This window comes from Pseudophryne corroboree, chromosome 8, assembly GCF_028390025.1.
Source record: "Pseudophryne corroboree isolate aPseCor3 chromosome 8, aPseCor3.hap2, whole genome shotgun sequence".
Taxonomy (NCBI): domain Eukaryota; kingdom Metazoa; phylum Chordata; class Amphibia; order Anura; family Myobatrachidae; genus Pseudophryne; species Pseudophryne corroboree.
Window position 1 is genome coordinate 166546331 of NC_086451.1, and position 22192 is coordinate 166568522.

At 45.9% G+C, this 22192-nt stretch overlaps 2 non-coding genes across 2 annotated transcripts; one reads left to right on the top strand and one right to left on the bottom strand.

Annotated features, from left to right (window-relative positions):
- Positions 1-7138: 7138 nt before the first annotated feature.
- On the bottom strand, positions 7139-7305 carry LOC134951673 (U1 spliceosomal RNA). The gene has a single exon (XR_010184370.1). It is a non-coding gene; the product is annotated as a U1 spliceosomal RNA (small nuclear RNA).
- An 11480-nt stretch (positions 7306-18785) lies between these two features.
- TRNAS-ACU (transfer RNA serine (anticodon ACU)) lies at positions 18786-18859 on the top strand. Its single transcript has one exon. It is a non-coding gene; the product is annotated as a tRNA-Ser (tRNA).
- The last annotated feature ends 3333 nt before the right edge of the window (positions 18860-22192 follow it).

Genomic DNA, 22192 nt, shown 5'->3' on the forward strand with positions numbered 1-22192 from the left:
TCAAGTAACTCGGAATCCTCCAAGTCACGCGTAGCCAAAGGCACCACAATAGGTTGGTTCATGTGAAAAGATGAGACCACTTTTGGTAGGAATTGAGGACGGGTCCGCAATTCCGCTCTATCCACATGGTACACCAAATATGGGCTTTTATGTGACAAAGCCGCTAATTCCGACACTCGCCTAGCCGAAGCCAAGGCTAATAACATGACCACCTTCCATGTGAGATATTTTAACTCCACCGTTTTAAGTGGTTCAAACCAGTGTGATTTTAGAAAACTTAACACCACGTTAAGGTCCCAAGGTGCCACCGGAGGCACAAAAGGAGGCTGAATATGCAGCACTCCTTTTACAAAAGTCTGAACTTCTGGAAGAGAAACCAATTCTTTTTGAAAGAAAATGGATAAGGCCGAAATCTGGACCTTAATAGAGCCTAATTTTAGGCCCAAATTCACTCCAGTTTGTAGGAAGTGAAGGAAACGGCCCAGATGGAATTCTTCCGTAGGAGCATTCCTGGCCTCACACCAAGAAACATAATTTCACCATATACGGTGTAATGTTTTGACGTTACATCCTTCCTAGCCTTTATCAGCGTAGGGATGACCTCAACCGGAATGCCTTTCACTGCTAGGATCCGGCATTCAACCGCCATGCCGTCAAACGCAGCCGCGGTAAGTCTTGGAACAGACAGGGCCCCTGATGCAACAGGTCCTGTCTTAGAGGAAGAGGCCACGGATCTTCTGTGAGCATTTCCTGCAGATCCGGATACCAGGTCCTCCGTGGCCAATCTGGAACAATGAGGATTGTTCTCACTCCTCTTTGTCTTATTATCCTTAACACCTTGGGTATGAGAGGAAGAGGAGGAAATACATAGACCGGCCGGAACACCCACGGTGTCACTAGGGTGTCTACAGCTACTGCCTGAGGGTCTCTTGACCTTGCGCAATACCTCTGTAGCTTTTTGTTGAGCCGGGACGCCATCATGTCTATCTGTGGCAGTTCCCACCGACTTGTAATCTGTGCAAAGACTTCCTGATGAAGTCCCCACTCTCCCGGATGTAGGTCGTGTCTGCTGAGGAAGTCTGCTTCCCAGTTGTCCACTCCCAGAATGAACACTGCTGACAGTGCGCTTGCGTGATTCTCCACCCAGCGAAGAATTCTGGTGGCTTGTGCCATCGCCACTCTGCTCCTTGTGCCGCCTTGGCGGTTTACATGAGCCACTGCGGTGACGTTGTCTGACTGGATCAGAACCGGTTGGTCGCGAAGTAAGGTCTCCGCTTGACGTAGGGCATTGTATATGGCCCCTAGTTTCAGGATGTTGATGTGAAGACAAGTCTCTTGACTTGACCAAAGACCTTGGATATTTCTTCCCTGTGTGACTGCTCCCCAACCTTGGAGGCTTGCCTCTGTGGTCACCAGGATCCAGTCCTGAATGCCGAATCTGCGTCACTCGAGAAGGTGAGCACTCTGCAGCCACCACAGGAGTGATACCCTGACCCTGGGGGACAGGGTGATCAACCAATGCATCTGCAAATGTGACCCAGACCACTTGTCCAGTAGGTCCCATTGGAAAGTCCTCGCATGGAACCTGCCGAATGGAATGGCTTCGTATGATGCCACCATCTTTCCCAGGACTCGAGTGCAGTGATGCACTGACACAAGTTTTGGTTTCAATAGGTTCCTGACAAGAGTCATGAGTTCCTGGGCCTTTCCTATCGGGAGATAAACTCTCTTCTGGTCTGTGTCCAGAATCATGCCCAAGAAAGACAGACGAGTCGTAGAAACCAACTGCGACTTTGGGATATTGAAAATCCCGCCGTGTTGCTGTAACACTTTCAGTGAAAGTGATACGCTGTTCAGCAACTGCTCTCTTGATCTCGCTTTTATGAGATCGCTCAAGTACGGGATAATTGTGACACCTTGCTTACGCAGGAGAACCATCATTTCCGCCATTACCTTGGTGAAAATTCTCTGGGCCGTGGAGAGACCAAACAGCAACGTCTGAAATTGGCAATGACAGTCCTGTACCGCAAATCTGAGGTACGCCTGATGAGATGGATAAATGGGGACATGAAGGTATGCATCCTGTACACAAATGCGGACAACTGGTGTCAAGCCGTGTGTTGCCTTTGTCAAGCTGTAATAAGTAGGGGTAAGGACGTTAACCACCTCAGAACATCCTCCCTTATACGTCACCTGCAGCGCATTAATCATAAGTCAGTGACAAGTTCAAAAACTTTGGATGACAGCGGAAGCAGTCCACTGACCACTAAATCCCTTCCTCTTGTAACCAAGCTCCTGCAAACCACACCACCAACTCCCTCAGTGTCAATTTCCTCCTTAGACAGGAAAGCCAATAGTCCTGTAGGCCATGTCACTGGCAAGTCTGACGAGTCCTCTCCTGCCTGGGATTCCTCCGATGCATCCTTGAGTGTAACGCCTACTGCTGCTGGCGCTGCTGTTGTTGCTGCTGGGAGTCGATCGTCATCCCAGAGGGGAAGTCGGAAGACCACTTGTACTACTTCCAGTAGGCAATTGACTGTCCAACAGTCCTTTGCGAGGAAGATGAAATATCACAGCAGTCATCCTGCTGCAAAGCGGATAACTCAGGTCTTGTCAGCCTGGGTGGTGAGAAACGTGGTTCCGGTATCCATCGTTAATTCAGAGGCAACTAGAGACTTGATTGAGGTACTGTGTCCCCGGTACCAAATGCCATCTAGGTTCCATTTCTCTAGGCAGGCGATACCGAAAATGTACACAGACCTCAGAAAAAGAGTCACCAGTGTCCTAAAAAATGCAGTTGTACCCAAGGTCCACTAGTCCACATGTCCGTGGTTAAGTGGAGCAGGGCAGACTCAGGACTATATGACTGTGACAGCCCACTGGGTAGATGTATTGCCTCCCGCAGCAAGAACAGCAGCGGCGGCACCAGTAGCAGCATCTCGCAAATGCCAACTCGTTCCTAGGCAGACTACGCTTTGTATCACCGCTTTCCATAAGAGGCACACAGCTGACAACCTCTTACGGAAACTGAGGAACATCATCGCAGAATGGCTTACCCCAATTGGACTCTCCTGGGGATTTGTGACATCGGACAATGCCACCAATATTGTGCGTGCATTACATCTGGGCAAATTCCAGCACGTCCCATGTTTTGCATATACATTGAATTTGGTGGTGCAGAATTATTTTAAAAAACGACAGGGGCGTGCAAGAGATGCTGTCGGTGGCCCGAAGAATTGCGGGCCACTTTCTGCATTCAGCCACCGCGTGCCGAAGACTGGAGCACCACCAAACATTCCTGCACCTGCCCTGCCATCCTCTGAAGCAAGAGGTGGTAACGAGGTGGAATTCAACCCTCTATATGCTTCAGAGGATGGAGGAGCAGCAAAAGGCCATTCAAGCCTATACATCTACCCACGATATAGACAAAGGAGGGGGAATGCACCTGACTCAAGCGCAGTGGAGAATGATTCCAACGTTGTGTAAGGTTCTGCAACCCTTTGAACTTGCCACACGTGAAGTCAGTTCAGACACTGCCAGGCTTTTGCAGAAGAAGCTGGAGACATTGAAGGAGGAGCTAAAACAGAGCGATTCCGCTAGGCATGTGGGACTTGTGGATGGAGCCCTTAATTCGCTTAACCAGGATTCAATCTGTTGAAATCAGAGCAATACATTTTGGCCACCGTGCTCGATCCTAGATTTAAAACCTACATTGTATCTCTCTTTCCGGCAGACACAAGTCTGCAGAGGTTCAAAGACCTGCTGGTGAGAAAATTGTCAAGTCAAGCGGAACGTGACCCGTCAACAGCTCCTCCTTCACATTCTCCCGCAACTGGGGGTGCAAGGAAAAGGCTAAGAATTCCGAGCCCATCCGCTGGCGGTGATGCAGGGCAGTTTGGAGTGAGTGCTGACATCTGGTCCGGACTGAAGGACCTGGCAACGATTACTGACATGTCGTCTACTGTCACTACATATGATTCTGTCACCTTTGAAAGAATGGTGGAGGATTATATGAGTGACCGCATCCAGGTAGGCACGTCAGACAGTCCGTATGTATACTGGCAGGAAAAAGAGGCAATTTGGAGGCCCTTGCACAAACTGGCTTTATTCTACCTAAGTTGCCCTCCCTCCAGTGTGTACTCCAAAAGAGTGTTTAGTGCAGCCGCTCACCTTGTCAGCAATCGGCGTACGAGGTTACTTCCAGAAAATGTGGAGAAGATGATGATCATCAAAATGAATTATAATCAATTCCTCCGTGGAGACATTTACCAGCAATTGCCTCCAGAAAGTACACAGGGATCTGAGATGGTGGATTCCAGTGGGGACGAATTAATAATATGTGAGGGGGGCGATGTACACAGTGAAAGGGGTGAGGAATCGGAGGATGATGAGGTGGACATCTTGCCTCTGTAGAGCCAGTTTGTGCAAGGAGAGATTGATTGCTTCTTTTTTGGTGGGGACCCAAACCAACCAGTCATTTCAGTCAGCCGTGTGGCAGACCCTGTTGCTGAAATGATGGGTTCGTCAATGTTTTTCTTTTCAATCTAAGCCCCTGCAGTTTTCTGTAAGAATCTGCTTCGCTATGATGATCAACAAGTCACAAGGGCAAACACTCAGGGCTGGAGGTGTAGATCTTAGGACCAGCTGCTACAAGCATGGCAAAGGTGTCACTATCATTGGTGACACCCAGAGAGGCAGCGAGGGAGATTGTAATGCAGTGCGCGCAGATAAGCAGCGCAATGGTAAAAAGGAGGCATGGTCTCATAGGTAGGGGTGTGGCCTGTTTTCCTGAATCTCCATTTTGTTGCTCCGGGTATCCCGGGGGTTGAGTGCTGCACCCGGGGACTAGTGTGTGAGTGGTGCTGGCTCCTGCACAGTGACAGAAACTGGGTGTTGCACGTAATGTTACAGTGAAACACCCATATTCTGTCACTGAAGAGGAGCCGGCACTTTGGTGTCACCCCCCTTGGCGGGTGACACTCGGGTGTGGGCCGCAACCCCGTTGTGATGCCACTGACCCATGGGAAGCTTTACGTGGCTTACCCATGTGTTAGTAGCCCCAAGCATCTTTTGTGTTAGTCCCTGAAGAAAAACTTCAAATATTTACAAATACATTTTGTAATCAATGGGCCTAATTCAGTAAGGATTGCAAATTCTGCTAAGTAACAGAATTTGCAATCCTTTGGTTCGCATGCTGGGGCCACCCAGCATGCCGCCTCCCTTCTTGACCACGCTGAAATTGCAGTCTCAGTGCAGTTCAGCGTGATCATAAAAAATGGGTTAGCCTCCTGTTGGTGCAGACTGTATGTGTGCGCAGGAAGCCGCCACCATTTTTGTGATCGCAGCTGCTGCATGTGATGTCATGCAGCAGCTCTGACCACGCCTCCTGTTTCTCCGTTGCCGACCCCATTTTGTAGCCCTGCCCATGCACCGCTCCATCTCCGACTTGGAAATGGATTGTTGCTGCCCCCCCCCCCAGCACCGATTGACAGTCAGAAGCGATCGCATTATCTGCGGGGTGCCGCAGAAAATGCAGGCGCATGCGTATGCTCTTAGCAATTTTTGCAGTTGGATTGCTTATTGCGATTGCAATCCAACCTGAATCAGGCTCTATTACCTATCACAATGCACTGCGGGTAGTACAAAATGGGGTTAATATAAGAGAAAACCCCCCCAGAGCTGTGCTCCTTAACTGTCCCTGGTGGCTAGTGGAGCGGCTGCCCAGTAATCAGTGTCCACGCCAGTGCGCACATGGCCCACCCCCTACAGCCACGCTGGATCACGGTATAGTGTGGGCACAGAAGTCCCTTACCTCCCTTTCATCAGCGGCCTCGTGATCCCGGAGGGCGGTGTGTGTGTGACTGACCTTAGGAAGAAACCGGAGCCTCCGCTGCAGTGACCCAGCAACCAGGGCACGGGAGTATACTGCGCCGCTGGGAGTGATGGAGCTGTAGTAAAGATGTCTATTAGACCTAACCTGCTGCAGCCCTTGTAGATTCTTATAAAAAAAAGTTCTTCTTTTCTTGTCAAAATTAATAGCTAAGAATAGGCTGCCTGAGGCAGCCCCCTGTTAAGTGGCCTGCTACTGAAGGCACCAACTACAAACTGAGCTCCCTGTTCATGTAAGCGAGGTTATAGAGCAGGGGGCGCTGAGCATCTTGGGAACAGTCAAAAGCTTTGAGCCTGTTGGTGCCTCAGATCAAGATCCTACTCTACACCCCAATGTGAATCCTTGTGGAGTCCAGTGTACCCCACAGAAGAAATGAATGTGTCACACCCATTGGCAGCAACATTAGAATAGCTGCTGATGGGCACAATTGAGAAAGGAAGGGGGGAAAACATTTGAATCCAGCACATATATGTAATTTGAATATGTAATTTGTACCTTCCTACTTTAAAATGTAATGGATGAACCTCACCCTGTGAGAACTATCTTCATGATCAAGAGATCTCATACGCAAGAAAAGCATGTGTTGGGATAGGGCTGTGGAGGGCGGCTGCTCGAGCACACCCCCGTCAAGTTAAGGAGATTCAACTGAGGAAGCACAAGGGAACTCTTGTCTGGGGACAACAACTGCAGGGAGACCACATCTTTTCAGATGAAAATGAGAGGGCGGAAGGCTGCCTAATACTGAAGCACCCTCAAACATCAAACCATATGCAACAACTAGTACAAGCATTCCTGGGGAAAGGTCTGCAGCAGACGGATTTGCATACGGTGATGTCATCCAAGCAGTGGGCCAAAGTTGGCTGGAACCCTCATCTGCATATGAAAAGAGAAAAGGGGCGCTTGGATGACCCCTAGTTCGCATTGAACACCCCCCACCCTCCTTTGGTGTGGGGCTCATGTTGGCCATGCCCCAGCCCCTGAAGCATTCAAGCTGATTTCTTGCAGCAGCTGGGCACTGTAACAGCTCCAGAGCTGCTCTGTAAGGCAAATAAAAGGGTGTGGGCCCTGCAACACCACCTGTAGTTCGCATTGTGCGTTGGAAGGCACAAAGTAAGCAGACGGGAGAAGTCAGGATAGTGCGCAAGGGCATAGAAGGGAGGGGCTCAAGAAAAGAGAAGTGGAAACAGACAGCAAACTAGGCGGGAGAGAGACCTGAGACAATGAGATCTAAATTATACCAGAGCCAACCAGGGGAAAGCACAAATGCAGTCCCCCCCCCCTACCACAAATTATGCAGTCGAGATTCCCACATTTGGGGAAATCACAGAGGTCAGCATACCCAGAATGCAATGAATGAACCTCACCCTGGGAAAACAATCTTCATGACCATGGAATCACCTAAGCAAAATAAGTATGATTTGAGATAGGGCTGGGGAGGGCCGCTGCTCAGGCACACCTCCGTCAAGTAAAGGAGATTCAACTGAGGCAGCACAAGGGAACTCTCATCTGGGGACAACAACTGCAGGGAGAACACATTTTCAGACGAATGTGTGAGGGAAGAAGGCTGCCTAATACTGAAGCACCCCCCAAACAACAAACCAAATGCAACAACTAGTGCAAGCATTCCTGGGGGAAGGCCTGCAGCAGATGGATTCGCATATGGTGATGTCATCCAAGCAATGGGTATAGTTGGCTGCAACCCTCGTCTGCATATGAAAAGAGAAAATGGTCACGCAGGGCATGGCGGCCTTTGTGGGGTTGCGCTTGGATGACCCCTAGATCGCTTTATACACCCCCATCAGTGTGGGGCTCATGTTGGCCATGCCCCAGCCCCTGAAGCATTCAAGCTGATTTCTTGCAGCAGCTGGACCCAGTAACAGCTCCAGAGTTGCTCTACAAGACAAGTAAAAGGGTGTGAGCCATGCAGCACCACCTGTAGTTTGCATACACACATATATAGGACAGCATCTCTTATATGCCCCAGGGGCAATAAAATAGTATCCTTATCTAGAGTATCCGTCCATGCCGCTACAGCACTACACATACACACCCAGGCCGACGCAATTGCCGGTCTGAGTAAGGTACCTGAATGTGTATAAATGGACTTCAGGGTAATCTCCTGTTTGCGGTCAGCAGACTCTTTGAGGGTAGCCGTATCCTGGGACGGGAGGGCTAACTTCTTGGATAAGCGTGTTAATGCTTTGTCCACCCAAGGGGAGGATTCCCATCGTAACCTATCCGTTGATGGGAAAGGATACGCCATAAGAATCCTTTTGGAAATCTGCAGGAGATTCCCAAGCTTTTTCACATAACTCGTTCAGCTCGTGTGAGGGGAAAAGGTTACCTCAGGCTTCTTTCCCTTGTACATATGTACCCTCTTGTCAGGGATAGGGGGCTCCTCTGTGATGTGCAAAACATCTTTTATTGCCATAATCATATATCAAATGTATTTTGCCAATTTTGGCTGTAACTTTGCATCATCGTAATCGACACTAGAGTCAGAATCCGTGTCGGTATCTGTGTCAACAATCTGGATAGTGGGCACTTATGAGACCCTGACAGTCCCTGCGACATAGGATCAGGCATGGGTTGAGACCCTGACTGTCCCAAAGCTTCAGCCTTGTCTAATCTTTTGTGCAATGAGTTTACACTAGCATTTAAAACATTCCACATATCCATCCAATCAGGTGTCGGCGGAGACACCACATTCATTTGCTCCCGCTCCTCTCTAATATAGCCTTCTTCCTCAGACATGTCGACACACGCGTACCGACACACCACACACACAGGGAATGCTTTTACTGAAGACATTTCCCCCACAAGGCCCTTTGCCAAAGCTGGCCCTAACCAATATGATGCCCTAGGCAAGATTTTGCCTGGTGCCCCCTAGCACCACCGCTGGTTCCGCCTCTGACCTTGCACCTCTTTCCCAGCACCATCAACCCTCACCCATAACAGTACTTATTTTGGTGTTTGTACCCCCTATATTTTAAACAGGAACAGTTCGCACATTTGGCGCACAGTCCAAAAAGGGGTGTGTTTTTGCTGGCAATGGGCATGTCCACACAATAGTACCCCCAATTAAAATTCCGCCACACAGTACTGCAATTTTATTCACATTTGATCACGCGATAGTGTCCATAATTCACATTACATCCCACAGTAGTATTACTTTACCTTATAAACGTTACTTCTCACAGTAGTGCTCCGTATTCACATTACATCACACTGAATTGCTCCTTATTTACATTACACCACACCCTATTGCTCTTTATTCACATTAGACGACACAGTAAATGCCCTTTCTATACGCAACGCTACATATTAGAGCACCTTATACACATAATGCCACACATTAGTAATGCATTTATACACATAATTCCACACAGTAATGCCCCTTACACATATGAGACACATCACTAATGTCCTTATAAACATAATGCGTCTTACACATTATGACAACCTTTATTAATGCCCTTTTACACATAATGGCCCTCATTCCGAGTTGTTAGCTCGCAAGCTGCTTTTAGCAGCATTGCACACGTTAAGCCGCCGCCTACTGGGAGTGAATCTTAGCTTATCAAAATTGCGAACGAAAGATTAGCAGAATTGCGAATAGACACTTCTTAGCAGTTTCTGAGTAGCTCCAGACTTACTCGACAACTGTGATCAGTTCAGTCAGTTTCGTTCCTGGTTTGACGTCACAAACACACCCAGCGTTCGCCCAGACACTCCCCCGTTTCTTCAGACACTCCCGCGTTTTACCCAGAAACGGCAGCGTTTTTTCACACACACCCATAAAACGGCCAGTTTCCGCCCAGAAACACCCACTTCCTGTCAATCACACTACGATCAGCAGAACAAAGAAAAAACCTTGTAATGCCGTGAGTAAAATACCTAACTGCATAGCAAATTTACTTTGCGCAGTCGCAGAGCGAACATTGCGCATGCGCAATTAGCGGAAAATCGCTGCGATGCGAAGAAAATTACCGAGCGAACAACTCGGAATGACCACCCTTGCGCATGCGCAATTAGCGGAAAATCGCTGCGATGCGAAGAAAATTACCGAGCGAACAACTCGGAATGACCACCCATATCCCTTACACATATGCCGCACATTATTAATGCCCTTATACACATAATGACACACATAGTGCCCCTTACACATATGTTGCACATTATTAATGCATTTTTACATGACACACATAATGCTCCTTACTCATATACCGAACACTACTGCACAATCAACCCACTCACATGCACACAGCACTCACACTGCCACTAACACTGTGACCTCTGCCTCTGCTTGGATACAGATGTGTCCTCATAAATCTTGCCTCAATGCTAACGTTGGGGCACCTTTTTTTTATTAAAATGCATCTTATTTGCATTGCTATGTTGTTAGGATGCACACGCAGCTTCTGCCGATTAAAATGATATGCAGCACGCCTATATACTGTGTGAGACTGTGGCTGTATCTGCATATGAAATGCTACACACAGAATATAGGCATGCCGCATATCATTTTAATCAGCAGAAGTTGCTGATGCCCCTAGGCATATCAAATGCCCTAGGCAATTGCCTAGTTTGCCTATGCCTATGGCCGGCTCTGCCCTTCGGAGAGACAGAGAGAGAGTATGCCAGCACATACCCCAGCGCTATATAACCCAGGAATAGCACAGTAACTTAATGTTTGCACAGTAGCGCTGCTGTAAGTAATTTGCGCCAAATTATGTGCCCCCCCCCTCTCTTTTCAACCCTCTTGTCTACCGTGGTATAAGCAGGGGAGAGTCCGGGGAGCTTCCTCTCAGCGGTGCTGTGGAGAAAAAATGGCGCTGGTGAGTGCTGAGGGAGAAGCCCCGCCCCCTCGGCGGCGGGCTTCTGTCCTGCTTAAACTGTACAATTGGCGGGGGCTCATACATATATACAGTGCCCAGCTGTATATATGTTATATTTCTGCCAAAAAGAGGTTTATATTGCAGCCCAGGGCGCCCCCCCTGCGCCCTGCACCCTTACAGTGACCGGAGTATGTGAGGTGTATGGGAGCAATGGCGCACAGCTGCAGTGCTGTGCGTTACCTCAATGAAGATCATGAAGTCCTCTGCCGCCTCTGAAGTCTTCTTTTCTTCTCATACTCACCCGGCTTCTATCTTCCGGCTCTGCGAGCGGGACGGCGGCGCGGCTCTGGGACGGACGGCGAGGGTGAGATCCTGCGTACCAATCCCTTTGGAGCTAATCCCTTTGGAGCTAATGGTGTCCAGTAGCTTAAGAAGCAGGACCTTGCAACTCGGAGAGTAGGGCTGCTTCTCTCCCCTCAGTCCCTCGATGCAGGGAGTCTGTTGCCAGCAGTGCTCCCTGAAAATTAAAAACCTAACAAAATACTTTCTGTCAGAAAGCTCAGGAGAGCTCCTGAAAAGCACCCAGTCTCCACTGGGCACAGTATCAAACTGAGGTATGGAGGAGGGGCATAGAGGGAGGAGCCAGTGCACACCCAGAACTAAAGTCTTTCTTAAAGTGCCCATGTCTCCTGCGGAGCCGTCTATCCCCATGTTCCTTACGGAGTCCCCAGCATCCTCTAGGACGTTAGAGAAAATAGGATTTTAATACCTACAGGTAAATCCTTTTCTCTTATTCCGTAGAGGATGCTGGGCACCCGTCCCAGTGCGTACTGTGTCTGCAGTTATTAAATGGCCCTTAACTCCAGAACATTTATGTGGAGACAACTTTCCCGACTTGACCATCTTCCTTGGACGTTTTCCCCCTGTGTAACTGCTCCCCAGCCTCGGAGGGTTGCATCCATGGTCCCTAGGATCCAGTCCTGGATCCCGAACCTTCGCCCCTCTAGGAGGTGAGAACTGTGCAGCCACCAATGGAGTGAGATTCTGGTCTTGGAAGACAGGATTATCCTCCGGTGCGTGTGTAGGTGGGATCCGTACCACTTGTCCAACAGGTCCCACTGGAACACTCTGGCATGGAACCAGCCAAACTGAATGGGCTCGTAGGCCGCAACCATCTTACCCAGCAACCAAATGCATTGATGGATTAACACTCTTGCTGGTTTCAGAATTTGTTTGACCAGACTCTGGATCTCCAGAGCCTTTCCACTGGAAGAAAACCTCTTCTGTGTCCAGTATCACTCCCAAAAACAACAACCGCGTCATTGGGACCAACTGCGATTTTGGCAAGTTTAGGAGCCAACTATGTTGTTGAAGAACTGTCAGGGAGAGTGCAATGTTTTGCACTAACTGGTCCCTGGATTTCGCCTTTATCAAAAGATCATCCAAGTACGGGATAATTGTTACTCCTTGCTTGCGATCACCCTGGTGAAAATCCTCAGAGCCGTGGACAGACCAAACGGCAATGTCTGAAATTGGTAATGACAATACTGAATTGCAAACCTCAGGTAGCTTGATGCAGAGGCTAAATGGGAACATGTAAGTAGGCATCCTTTATGTCTACCAAAACCATGAAATCTCCTTCCTCCGGACTGGAGATCACTGCACTGAGAGATTCCATCTTGAAATTTAATTTCCTTAGGTAGAAATTGAGGGATTTCAGATTTCAGATTGGTCTGACTGAGCTGTCCGGCTTAGGGACCACGAAGAGGCTTGAATAAAAACCTGCTCCCTGCTGACTAAAGCCGATTTGAACAATCGGTGAGGGGGAACGTCTTGAAACCCCAGTTTGTACCCTTGGGACACTATTTGTAAAACACACGAGTCCATGTCCGAATGAATCCAGAACTGACTGAAGAGTTTTAGACGTGCCCCCACTGGTGCGGGCTCCTGCAAGAGAGCCCCAGCGTCATGCGGTGGATTTGGCAGAAGCAGAGGATGATCTCTGCTCCTGCGATCTTGAAGAGGATGCAGACCTCTTCCCTCTTCTCCTTCCTCTACCTGCAAAGAAAGGGGAATCTTAACTTCTTGCATATCTATTGGGCCGAAATGACTGCATCAGATAATGATGCGTCTTCATCCGTTGGGAGGGAACATAGGGCAAGAAGGTTGACTTACCTGCGGGAGCTGCCGAGATCAAATTAACTAGGCAGTCACCAAACAACGCTTCACCTTCATAGGGAAGGGACTCCCTTTCTTCTTGGAGTCAGCATCAGCATTCTCTTGGTGAATCCACAATGCCCTCCTATCCGAGACTGCCATGAAATTGGCCCGTGAACTCAAGAGTCCTATATCCCTTGCAGTCTCACGTAAGTATGCTGCAGTGTCCTTGATATGATACAACGTAAGGAGTATCCCATCTCTCCAAGGTATCTATATCGGATGACAAGGTATTCGACCAATTCTTGAATACTACTACTCACCCATGCACATGTAATGGCAGGTCTAAGTAATGTACCCTTGGTTACATAACTAGAAATAATGTAGCTTCCTGCATACGATCCGCTGGATTTGTGACAGGGCCCCGTGCAGAACAGGGGGTGACTCCCACTTTATTCTGTCCGCGGCGGGAAATGAATAAACAACCAGAATCCTTTTGGGGATTTGAAACCATCTTGTCGAGCTGGCCCAGACTTTCTCAAACAGAGATGGAGGAACGTTACATCAGCTTTCATTATATATCTATATATACATACATATAGACCCCTTTGTCAGGAACAGCAGGGTCTTCAGTGATTTTAATATGTCCTTAATATCCACAATCATGTACTGAATGCTCCTTGCCAATATTGGATCTAATCAGGAAACATTATGGTCGACATAGGAATCAGTATCCGTGTCAGTATCAGTGTGTAGTAACTGGGCAAAATAACATTTTTGCGACCCCGCGGGGCCTGAGGGAAAAGAAACATAGCCATGAACATCACATCTATTCTCTACGTCTGTGTCTGGGACACAGATTTATCCAACCTTACTCTGATATTACTGAAACTTTTACCCAGTCAGTTATTGGTGGTGCCAACAGGGCCACCATCATATGTCTGCATTCCTAATATAGTTTCCTCTTGGGAAAAACATTCAGCCATCGACATGTTGACACACATGTACCAAGTACCCACAGACACATCGGCTTATGGGGGACAGACCGTCAGTAAATCTGTCAGAGGGACACAGAGGATTTTTCAGCTCACAATCCAGCGCCAAAAGTACACAGTCTGGGAAATAATAAACTCTATAGTGATAGACTTGTAATGCTCTAAAGATGTTCTGGTGAGGTGAGGAAGAAGCCCCGCTACTGTAATGGCGCGTATCTGTCCTGCTCAGAAATAATTAATTACGCTAGCGGGGTAAGGACAGTGCCCAGGCACTAATGTCCACTTTTTCCAGCCTTTTGTGAGGAATTTATGCTGCCCAGGGTGCCCCCCCCCCCGTGCCCTGCACCCTGCAGTGCCTGTGTTTGTGTGGGAGCATGGCGCGCAGCGTTCCGCTCGCTGCTCTGTACCTCAGAATGCCATCACTGGAGAAGAAGTCTTCTGTTCTTCTGCTACTCACCTGTCTTCTGGCTCTGTAAGGGGGTGACGGCAGGCTGCGGGAGTGTGCATCTAGGCGTACCCAGCGATCATCACCCTCAGGAGCTAATGGTGTCCTGTCAGCCTGAAGCAGAGCTATTGAACTCACTAGAAGTTGGTCATACTTCTCTCCCCTAAGTCCCACGAAGCAGGGAGACTGTTGCCAGCAGCCTCCCTGAAAATAAAAAAAACTAACAAGTCTTTTCAGAGAAACTCAGTAGAGCTCCCCTGTAGTGCATCCAGTATCACTGCGCACAATACTAAAACTGGAGTCTGGAGGAGGGGCATAGAGGGAGGAGACAGTTCACACCCTTTGAAAGTCTTAAAGTGCCCATGTCTCCTGTGGATCCAGTCTATACCCCAAGGTTCTTAATGTGACCCCAGCATCATCTAGGACGTATGAGAAAACAAATAACGCACACATGAGGAGGAGAGAACTAAGGAAGCTATAAGGAGAAGAGGGGAGGGGGGGTTGAAAGGTAAGGTAGTAAAGGCATATTGGATAAACTACAACCTTATACATATTCATTAATGTACCAGTAGTTAGAAGTAGAAGAGCTCTAACAGAAACCACAAAGCTTATCTAAAGCCACACCACACTGGATATGCCCAATCTCATTTGATTTTTGAAGCAAAGCAGTATTGGACTTTGTTAATACATGGATGGGAGACTGCTTGGTAGTATCAGATTCTTTAGGTGTTTTTAAACTACCAACACCATTTTCTTGGTACATTCAATTTTTACATGTATTCTTTTATGTACCAGAAGTTAGAAGTAGAAGAGCTGTAATAAAAACCACCAGCTCATCTACAGCCACAGCACACTGGATTTGCCCAATCTCTCCTGATCATGGAAGCTGAGCAGTGTTGGTCCTGGTTTTAGTACTTGGATGGGAGACCACCAGGAAATACCAGGAGCTGTGTGTATTTTTACAATACTAACACCGTTCTCTTGATGCATTCCATTTTGAAACATTGGGGCAGATCTATTAAGCCTGGTGAACTGATAAAGTGCAAGGTGATAAAGTACCAGCCAGTCAGCTCCTAACTGTCATTTTTCAAACCCAGCCTGTGACATGGCAATTAGGAGCTGATTGGCTGGTACTTTATCACCATGCAAATTATCATTTCACCAGGTTTAATAAATCGTCCGCTTATTCATTTATGTACTAGTAGTTAGAAGTAGAAGAACTCTAACAGAAACCACTAAGCTCATCTACAGCCACACCACACTGTATATGCCCAATATCACCTGATTTTAGGCCTGGTTTGTTCTTGGATGTGAGACCACCTGGGAATACCAGGTGCTGTAGGTAGTTTTATACTACCAACATCGTTCTCTTGATGCATTCTATTTTGAAACTTATTCATTGATGTACCAGTAGTTAGAAGTAGAAGTTAGAAACAGCAAAAATCATCTACAGCCGCATCACACTGGATATGTCCAATCTCATCTGATGTTGGAAGCTAAGCAGTGTTGTGCCTGGTTAGTTTTTGGATTTCAGGTCCTGCCTTCTGGTTTGGCCACGGCACCTCGGAAATTCACCAAGGTCATGGCCGTGATGACGACCCTTCACCATCGGTGGACCAGGGAGGAATCTCTCCTCCCGATAAACATTCTGGAATTGCAGGCAGTGTTCAATTCATTGACACTGGCCCTGCCTCTAGTACAGAACAGGCCTGTTCAAGTACAATCGGACAACGCCACCACGGTAGTGTACACAAATCATCAAGGCGGCACTCGAAATTGCATAGCAAAGCTGGAAGTATCAAAAATCCTCAGTTGGGTAGAACGTCATCTGCCAGCAATATCGGCAGTGTTCATTCCCGGAGTCCTCAACTGGGAAGCGGATTTCCTCAGTCGTCAGGACGTTCACGCTGGAGAGTGGAGAGGCCGCAGCAGAAATGTCTGCACTGGTGTCAGTAGGTGACTGAGGCAGGGATGACTGGGAGATAGTGGGTGACTGAAGCATGTATGAGTGGGAGATAGTGGGTGACTGAGGCCGGGGTGACAGAGATAGTGGGTGACTAAAGCAGGGGTGACTGGTATAGTGGGTGACTGAGGCAGGGGTCGCAGGTATAGTGGTTAACTGAGGCAGCGGTGACTGGGAGATAGTGGGTAACTGGGGCAGGGGTGACAGGGAAAGTGTGTGACTCAGGCAGGGGTGATAGGGAGATAGTGGGCAGCAGATCACTGCCTTGCTGACAGCAGCACATCCCTGCTTCACTGACAGCAGCACATCCCTGCCTCACTTATAGCAGCACATCCCTGCCTTACTGACAGCAGCAGATCACTGCCTCACTGACAGCAGCAGATCACTGCTTCACTGACAGCAGCACATCCCTGCCTCACTGGCAGCAGCAGATCCCTGCCTCACTGGCAGCAGACGATCCCTGCCTTACTGACAGCTGTATATAGGGCCTAATTCAGACCTGATCTCTGCTGTGCATATTCACACAACAGGAGATCAGGTCTGAAGTGTGTGTGTGTGCTGGTGCCGCAGTGCACCGGCACATGCCAGAGATGCGATCAGCATCTCTGCCCAGTGAGCGCCTCTGCCAACACATACTTATCTTGCATATGAGATCTCTTGATCATAAAGATAGTTCTCACAGGGTGAGGTTCATCCATTACATTTTAAAGTAGGAAGGTACAAATTACATATTCAAATTACATATATGTGCTGGATTCAAATGTTTTCCCCCCTTCCTTTCTCAATTGTGCCCATCAGCAGCTATTCTAATGTTGCTGCCAATGGGTGTGACACATTCATTTCTTCTGTGGGGTACACTGGACTCCACAAGGATTCACATTGGGGTGTAGAGTAGGATCTTGATCTGAGGCACCAACAGGCTCAAAGCTTTTGACTGTTCCCAAGATGCTCAGCGCCCCCTGCTCTATAACCTCGCTTCCATGAACAGGGAGCTCAGTTTGTAGTTGGTGCCTTCAGTAGCAGGCCACTTAACAGGGGGCTGCCTCAGGCAGCCTATTCTTAGCTATTAATTTTGACAAGAAAAGAAGAACTTTTTTTATAAGAATCTCCAAGGGCTGCAGCAGGCTAGGTCTAATAGACATCTTTACTGCAGCTCCATCACTCCCAGCGGCGCAGTATACTCCCGTGCCCTGGTTGCTGGGTCACTGCAGCGGAGGCTCCGGTTTCTTCCTAAGGTCAGTCACACACACACCGCCCTCCGGGATCACGAGGCCGCTGATGAAAGGGAGGTAAGGGGCTTCTGTGCCCACACTATACCGAGATCCAGCGTGGCTGTAGGGGGCGGGCCGTGTGCGCACTGGCGTGGACACTGATTACTGGGCAGCCGCTCCACTAGCCACCAGGGACAGTTAAGGAGCACAGCTCTGGGGGTTTTTCTCCTATATTAACCCCATTTTGTACTACCTGCACTGCATTGTGATAGGTAATAGAGCCTGATTCAGGTTGGATTGTAATCGCAAAGAGCTGCGCATTGGAAAATTCAGGGCTATGCCGTGTAGATGATGGCCTAACAGGAGGCTTTAAAATTTTCTTTCTAGTGTCCTTCGTTTGGAATTTTAAAGCCTCCTGTTAGGCCATCATCTACACGGCATAGCCCTGAATTTTCCAATGCGCAGCTCTTTGCAAAAGAGAGATATTGGCAAGGAAAAGCTGTCTTGTACCTTTGCATTTTTCTCCCAAACGAAGGACACTAGAAAGAAAATTTTAAAGCCTCCTGTTAGGCCATCATCTACACGGCATAGCCCTGAATTTTCCAATGCGCAGCTCTTTGCAAAAGAGAGATATTGGCAAGGAAAAGCTGTCTTGTACCATTGGATTTTTCTCCCAAACGAAGGACACTAGAAAGAACATTTAAAGCCTCCTGTTAGTGCTTCATCTACACGGTATAGCCCTGAATTTTCCAATGCGTAGCTCTTTGCAAAAGAGAGATATTGGCAAGGAAAAGCTGTCTTGTACCTTTGCATTTTTCTCCCAAACAAATGTAGTTTGTTTTTGTCAATTACCATTTTAATAATAGGGTAAAAAAAATTAAGTAGATTTTTGAAAGAAAACAATACTGTCAATATACTATTAAAACAAATTAAAATGGTAAAAGTTATTGTACTTTAAGAAAACATAAAAGAGCTAACATATCAATCCCAGTTTTGGATTACTTTAATTAAAAAAAAAAATGCATATAGCAGAGGATAGTTTCAATCTGCCTACCTCTGGGTAATGGGCCCAGCATGCTTCCATTGCAGTACTCTGCTGCACATGTAAGTGCAAGAGATCCTAAAGCACTCACTCATCATGGGAAAGTACCAATGTGTTTCTTCGTTGGTTGATGGAAGAAACATCTTAAAAAAACTCTCCAGATTATTGACTTTTTAAAGTTTTTCTAGGAAAAGTTTTAGATGTATGCTTATTAGCCTTTGTCAGTAGGGACTTTTTGAGAAGTGTCTCTGTGGCGCAATCGGTTAGTGTGTCCGGCTACTAACCAAAAGGTTGGTGGTTCAATCCCACCCAGGGACGTAATTGACCTTGTTATCAGATTTTGGTGATCTTTAAGTAGACAAGTCAAAATTTCAAACCCCCTGTTATGGTGTAGGGTACCTGGCCTTTTCTGATGTAATCAGAGTTAGATTTGATTCAGTGATTTAATAAAAACAGCTAGGAAGCACAATTTAGCAGTGGGTTGCAGAGAAAAAGAAATATGCTGGCAAAAAAAATCCAATTGAGTGATTAAACAGCTCTTCATTTTCTGGCTTTATTTTTATGCTAACAAATTTGTTCTCTGAAAAGTGTCCACAAAGCCAAGTCTCTGATTAACACCTTTGTAGGGATGGTTTTTCACCTATTACTAAATTAAACTTGCTTCATTGGAAAGGCAGCAAGATGCATCCTCATTTCAATGTCTACTGAAATAATACAGGTTGACACCAGGAAACATTAACGCCACTGCATCCTTGCTGCTTTCTCATGTAGAAGTCTGTTTAATGTGAAAACAAGGTGATATCTAATTAGCACACAGGTAAGGAATTAAGAAAATCTTTATTTAAGGGTGAAGATGTTTCTCACAAAATCGTTGCCCCAATGCATCATTGAAATTCAAGCTGGAAAGATGATTTTAATATATCACTTGTACATTTTGTATTGCTCTTCTGGTGACAATGTAGTTTGTTTTTGTCAATTACCCTTTTAATAATAGGGTAAAGAAAATGAAGTGGATTTTTTAAAGAAAACTATACTGTCAATATACTATTAAAACAAATTAAAATGGTAAAAGTTATTGTACTTTAAGTAAAAATAAAAGAGCAAAAATATCAATCCCAGTTTTGATTACTTAAATTAACAAAAAAAAAATGCATATAGCAAAGGATAGTTTCAATCTGCCTACCTCTGGGTTATGGGCCCAGCATGCTTCCATTGCAGTACTCTGCTGCACATGTAAGTGCAAGAGATCCTGAAGCACTCACTCATCATGGGAAAGTACCAATGTGTTTCTTCATTGGTTGATGGAAGAAACATCTTACAAAAACTCTCCAGATTATTGACTTTTTAAAGTTTTTCTAGGAAACGTTCTAGATGTATGCTTATTAGACTTTGTCAGTATATACTTTTTGCAAAGTGTCTCTGTGGCGCAATCGGTTAGTGTGTCTGGCTACTAACCAAAAGGTTAGTGGTTCAATCCCAACCAGGGATGTAATTGACCTTGTTTACATATTTTGGTGATCTTTAAGTAGACAAGTCAAAATTTCAAACCCCCTGTTATGGTGTAGGGTACCTGGCCTTCTCTGATGTAATCAGAGTTAGATTTGATTCAGTGATTTTATAAAAACAGCTAGGAAGCACAATTTAGCAGTGGGTTGCAGAGAAAAAGAAATATGCTGGCAAAAAAAATCCAATTGAGTGATTAAACAGCTCTTCATTTTCTGGCTTTATTTTTATGCTAACAAATTTGTTCTTTGAAAAGTGTCCACAAAGCCAAGTCTCTGATTAACACCTTTGTAGGGATGGTTTTTAACCTATTACTAAATTAAACTTGCTTCATTGGAAAGGCAGCAAGATGCATCCTCATTTCAATGTCTACTGAAATAATACAGGTTGACACCAGGAAACATTAACGCCACTGCATCCTTGCTGCTTTCTCATGTGGAAGTCTGTTTAATGTGAAAACAAGGTGATATCTAATTAGCACACAGGTAAGGAATTAAGAAAATCTTTATTTAAGGGTGAAAATGTTTCTCACAAAATCGTTGCCCCAATGCATCATTGAAATTCAAGCTGGAAAGATGATTTTAATATATCACTTGTACATTTTGTATTGCTCTTCTGGTGACAATGTAGTTTGTTTTTGTCAATTACCATTTTAATAATAGGGTAAAGAAAATTAAGTGGATTTTTGAAAGAAAACAATACTGTCAATATACTATTAAAACAAATTAAAATGGTAAAAGTTATTGTACTGTAAGTAAAAATAAAAGAGCCAACATATCAATCCCAGTTTTGGATTACTTTAATTAACAAAAAAAAATGCATATAGCAGAGGATAGTTTCAATCTGCCTACCTCTGGGTTATGTGCCCAGCATGCTTCCATTGCTGTACTCTGCTGCACATGTAAGTGCAATAGATCCTGAAGCACTCACTCATCATGGGAAAGTACCAATGTGTTTCTTCGTTGGTGGATGGAAGAAACATCTTACAAAAACTCTCCAGATTATTGACTTTTTAAAGTTTTTCTAGGAAACGTTTTAGATGAATGCTTATTAGCCTTTGTCAGTAAGTACTTTTGCAAAGTGTCTCTGTGGCGCAATCAGTTAGTGTGTACGGCTATAAACCAAAAGGTTGGTGGTTCAATCCCACCCAGGGACGTAATTGACCTTGTTATCAGATTTTGGTGATCTTTAAGTAGACAAGTCAAAATTTCAAACCCCCTCTTATGGTGTAGGGTACCTGGCCTTCTCTGATGTAATCAGAGTTAGATTTGATTCAGTGATTTTATAAAAACAGCTAGGAAGCACAATTTAGCAGTGGGTTGCAGAGAAAAAGAAATATGCTGGCAAAAAAATCCAATTGAGTGATTAAACAGCTCTTCATTTTCTGGCTTTATTTTTATGCTAACAAATTTGTTCTCTGAAAAGTGTCCACAAAGCCAAGTCTCTGATTAACACCTTTGTAGGGATGGTTTTTCACCTATTACTAAATTAAATTTGCTTCATTGGAAAGGCAGCAAGATGCATCCTCATTTCAATGTCTACTGAAATAATACGGGTTGACACCAGGAAACATTAACGCCACTGCATCCTTGCTGCTTTCTCATGTGGAAGTCTGTTTAATGTGAAAACAAGGTGATATCTAATTAGCACACAGGTAAGGAATTAAGAAAATCTTTATTTAAGGGTGAAGATGTTTCTCACAAAATCGTTGCCCCAATGCATCATTGAAATTCAAGCTGGAAAGATGATTTTAATATATCACTTGTACATTTTGTATTGCTCTTCTGGTGACAATGTAGTTTGTTTTTGTCAATTACCCTTTTAATAATAGGGTAAAGAAAATTAAGTGGATTTAAACAAATTAAAATGGTAAAAGTTATTGTACTTCAAGTAAAAATAAAAGAGCAAAAATATCAATCCCAGTTTTGATTACTTAAATTAACAAAAAAAATGCATATAGCAAAGGATAGTTTCAATCTGCCTACCTCTGGGTTATGGGCCCAGCATGCTTCCATTGCAGTACTCTGCTGCACATGTAAGTGCAAGAGATCCTGAAGCACTCACTCATCATGGGAAAGTACCAATGTGTTTCTTCTTTGGTTGATGGAAGAAACATCTTACAAAAACTCTCCAGATTATTGACTTTTT